The 4,892-nt window shown below is 40.4% G+C and overlaps 1 non-coding gene across 1 annotated transcript; it reads left to right on the top strand.

Annotated features, from left to right (window-relative positions):
* The first annotated feature begins 4,329 nt into the window (after window positions 1-4,329).
* On the top strand, window positions 4,330-4,436 carry LOC131241700 (small nucleolar RNA R71). The gene has a single exon (XR_009169256.1). It is a non-coding gene; the product is annotated as a small nucleolar RNA R71 (small nucleolar RNA).
* The last annotated feature ends 456 nt before the right edge of the window (window positions 4,437-4,892 follow it).

The raw sequence follows: 4,892 nt of genomic DNA, 5'->3' as shown, positions 1-4,892 counted from the left end.
TTCAAAACTTGAACCCACCACGCAAAGCACTTCGAAACTTCGAAACCAGTGGTCAGGAAGCATGTTTAGATCAAATAAAATCGATCCTATGACGCAGATCGAAGGAAGGTTCATCAGATTTGAATCCGCCATTAACGGCTGACCCATCTCCTCCACCAAACTGCGTTGACTCAGTCTGAGTCTAAGCCAAGTTCGGGTTCGGGTTGGGCCTCTTGAACGCTGAAACAAGATGGGTGGAAGAAAAATAGAAAGAAAAGAAGAAAGAAGAAGGGAGATAAGTACAGTTGTTGCTACCGCTGTCGCACCAAGCAGCTCGAGTCGGGCCACGTCGAGCCCAGATGCAGCTGGAAGAACCTGAGCAAGGAGGGAAGGAAGGAGAGTAGTTAGGGAGAAAGAAGGAAAGGACGAGGAAGAAAGAGAGGGAGAAACAGGGGAAGAAAGAGCAGAGGGGGAGAGAGGTGCTAGCGGGTCAAGCCGACCCGCTGACCTGACTCAGTCTAGTACTTAGCTGGGTCGGAAGCCCCGTTTTAGGTGGGACTATTGCTGTGTGTGCTAGCAGAAGAAGAAGAGTGTGAAGAAGAGGAGGAAGAAAGAAAGGAAGAAAGGAAGAAGGAAAGAGGGAAGAAAAGAGAGAGAGAGGAGGTCGAGTTGACTCGGCTGAAGCTAAGTCCAGTCGAGTCAGGTTGAATTTAGGCCTGGTCTAGGCCTGGCTGGGATTCCAGCAGGGAGAGAGATAGAGAGGGAGCAAGAAGAATAGGAGAAGAAAGAGAAGGAGGAAGAAAATCAAGGGAGAAAGAAGAAGTTCGGGTTTGGTGGTTGGCGAGTCAACTCGATTGAAACTCACCGAGCCAAATAAGTTGATCCAGGTTAAGTTAAGTCAACTTAGCTCCTTGCAATGATTGACCCTGATTTAGTGTAATTAAATATTTAGTCAGTTCTTTAGTTGTAAGTATGTGAATGGCACTGGTGCAGATCATTTTCATTAAGAAGGATACATCATTTCGAGTCGGGCTGAACTCGAGTTGACTTGGATTTTTGGTAAGCAAACCGTACTCTACCTGGAATGTTCATTATAACCAATTAGTGGCTAATTCAGGATTTGAGGTTACAGATTCTTTTTTTTTTTGGATTTAAATTACGCTTTAGTTTACCTAGTTACGCCAATCTGATTCTAACTTGGATACACATTGGGAACCTTAATCATTTGGACGCATCTAAACCTATTATATCCTAACCATTGACATGGGGTTTTTTAAGTTGATCGAGTGTTTTGAGTCCTTTGATGATCTCCAACCAAGCAAGAAATAAATCTACGCTCTAAGGTGACGACTCACCCTTTGAACTTCCCACTTAATTTCATTAATTTGGATATAAATGATGGCATGATTCCTCTAATTGAATTACTTACCTTACTATTGAATAGGCTAAATTGTTGTGTCAGATGGTAGACATCTCTCTTTAATTATAACATGCATAAATGATTTGATGATAACATGCTATCTTTAGTCGTACATTGTCAATTAACTGTATGTCTGTCGTTTGTGATTGAGTGATGCAATGAATGAGACCTATCATGAACTCACTATCTTGCGGTCCATATTTGACTTACGCGACTTGGATCGTGATTATGCCTTACATGTCTTGGACTACATATTTACCCTATGTGGCTTGGATCATTTTTTTCCCTTTGTGGCTTTGATGGGTTGTTGGTGCCCTTTTGTGGCTTGATGGTTATATTCGTATATCTTGTTGTTTCCTAGCCATCTTGCGGTGTTCGGTCATAGTGTGATTTTCGGGTGGAGTGGGTGTTCACTTGGCGATTTCCTAGCCATCTTGTCGTGTTCACATACGATACAATTTTCGGGTGGTCTAGAGATTATATGTTGGTTTTCTAGCCATCTTGCGGTGTTCAATCATATCATGATTTTCAGGTGGAGCTAAAGTTCATTTGTCGATTTTCTAGCCATCTTGCGGTGTTCACGTACAATATGATTTCCATGTGGTCTAGATTTTGTATGTTGCTTGCCTCTTCATCTTACGGTGTTCAATCGTACTAGGATTTCTGGGTGGAGCAAGTGTTTGCTTAGTGATTCCTAACTATCTTGTGGTGTTCACATACGATATGATTTTCGGGTGAAGTAGACGTTTATATGTTGTTCTCTCTTCATCTTGCGGTGTTCAGTCGTATGATGATTTTCAGGTGGAGCTGAAGTTCGCTCATCGATTTTCTAGTCATCTTGCGGTGTTCACATACGATATGATTTTTGGGTGAAGTATGGATTTTGCTTGTACCATGATTTTCGGGTGGAGCTGAAGTTTGCTTGTCGATTTTCTAGCCATCTTACAGAGTTCAGGTATAATGTGATTTTCAGGTGTAATAGAAAGTTGTATGATTTATTTTTTGACCATCTGGACGTATTCCCTTGCATTGTGATTGCTATTATAATTTGCTTATGATGAGATTATGTTGATTGGCTAAAATTTTGAGTATATGAGTATGATTATGAAATGCCTTGTTTAATATATCTAATTTCATAACTTGCAATCTATATTAGATTATAAATAATGAGTGCACAATCTTAGAGGGTGCTCCTCACTGCGATAGCCATTGACGTTATCAAACCGTAACAGTTGATGCAGGTATGGGGCGAGCCGATGTTGTTCGGGTAGCTGAGGAGCTAGACGGGGTCGCTGCGGCCCATATTGAGCTCCATCACTAGTTGATCGATTCTTGTTTTTACTTATATGGACTTTGTATTTGAGATTATATAAGTGTTGTTTGGGCGCTACGTTTGGATGTTTATTATAGTTGGACATTTTTATTTCAATGCATGGTTTACTCTAGCTTTATTGTTGTTAACTCTAATTAATGATAAGCGGTTCAAATTTATACTAAATTTTTGAGGTTAACACTCAAGTTTTTGAGAAATGGGTCATATACTTGGGTCCTGAAAACACGGGGCGTTACAAAAACATTCTCAATTATCCCTCTTAGTACACGAATTGAGCGATCGGCAAGTTATAATGTGGTCCGGGTGGGTTTTAATTCACTAAGACCTAGTTGTTCGTAAACTGAGTAGGGGATCAAGTTAACACTTGCCCCCAAGTCAAGAAGTGCATGCTCAATCCGGTAATTCCCAATTACACAAGTGATGGTTGGGCTACCGGGATCTTTGTAATTTTGCGGCACATCTTGCTTGAATATGTCACTCACTTTTTTATCAAAAAGATTTTCCTTTGTATGTTTTGCCGTCTTTTGGTAGTGTATAGATCTTTTAGAAATTTGGCATTTGAAGGTATTTGTTTAACGACATCTAGTAGAGGGATGTTGACCTTCACTTGCTTAAGTACCTCTAGGATATCTTAAGAGTTAGAGAGAGGTTTTGGTGCAATCAATCGTTGAGGGAATAACGCAATTGGTTTACTTTGAGGTTTTAGTTCTAACCCAGGTGGAACATTGTTAGGTCCATCATTCTCATCTTCTTTCGGATCCTTAGGCTTTTCAGCCCTTACCGAAATAGTCTTGTCAATTTTCTTTTGATTCTTAAGAGTGGTGATAGACTTAGCTTGCTCCATTTGATTTGAAGAGATTAAGTCACTAATTTCACATTGCAGTTTTAGATTAGGGAGGGATTGCGTTGGAAGCATCCCTTTCTCCCCAGTCATTAAGTTTGACTCAATCCGTTGAATGATCTTGTTAAGGTCTTGTGAGGCTTATAATGTGCCTTGATTAAAAAGCTCTTCATTTTGGATGTGTTTTAAAACCAGATCCTCCTGAGGCTTCTTTTGATTTAAGAGTTGAGATAGAGCCCCTTGAGGGTTAGCCATTTGTCCATTCCTCCAACCGAAATTGGGATGGTTCCTCTAGCTAGAGTTGTATGTATTTGAGGTGAGTCCACTGAAAGGTCTTTGGTAGTTGTTCATGGTATTCAATTGCTAATTCAATGTTTCTTGAAAAGTAGGTATTGTTGGACAATTTTTAGTTATATGAACGTTGCAAGCACAAATACCACAAACAACTTAGCCTTAGCCTTCTTAAGTTCCATGGCCTCGATTTTCCTTGTGAGATTAGCTACTTTAGCATTTATATCATCTTCCTTTTTCAAAACATATATTTCGCCCCTCACATTTGATTGAGTAGGCTTAGAAGTGGTGTTAGGTCTTGTGGAGATGTCCCATGATTGTGCATTTTCAGCAAGTTTGTCAAAGTAATCCCAGACATCATCGACATCTTTATTCATGAATTTCCCATTGCACATCCTCTAGGCTAATTGGTGCATGGAAGATGTCAGTCCATCATAGAAGAAATTTGTTATGCGCTATGTTTCGAAGCCATGTTGTGGGCATGAACTGACAAGATCCTTGAACCGCTCCCAACATTGGAAGAATATCTCATATTCCTTTTGGGTGAAGTTCATGATCGACTTTCTGATGGTGTTCGTCTTATGGTACATCTGCCAATGTATCATGGACGTAGTGAATGCAACCACATCTTAGCCTTTTCTTTTAAGGAGAAGGGAAAGAGTTTCAGCCTGATCGTGTCCTCAGACACATTAGGAAAGTATAAAGTGGCTATTATCTCATCAAACTCTTTCATGTATAGATATGGACTTTCATATTCAAGTCCATGAAATTTTGGAAGGAGTTGGATTACTCCTGGCTTAATATCCATATTTCCTGCATTGTCTGGAAAAATCATCTAGGAAGGTGTGCTCACCCCTGCTGGTTGTAAATAATCTCGTAAGGTACGAGGCGGGGGTGCATGTGCACCTCATTCTCATCCTGAGCTTCCTCAACTGGAGGTTGAGGTGGATTTGTAGCCATCACTTCAATTGATTATGAGGATCTCAAGTGGTGTCTAGTCTTGTGACGGATAGGCAACCCTTCAAGTA

The sequence above is a fragment of the Magnolia sinica genome, chromosome 3 (assembly GCF_029962835.1).
Source record: "Magnolia sinica isolate HGM2019 chromosome 3, MsV1, whole genome shotgun sequence".
Lineage (NCBI taxonomy): Eukaryota > Viridiplantae > Streptophyta > Magnoliopsida > Magnoliales > Magnoliaceae > Magnolia > Magnolia sinica.
This window is presented reverse-complemented; position numbering and strand designations above follow the sequence as displayed.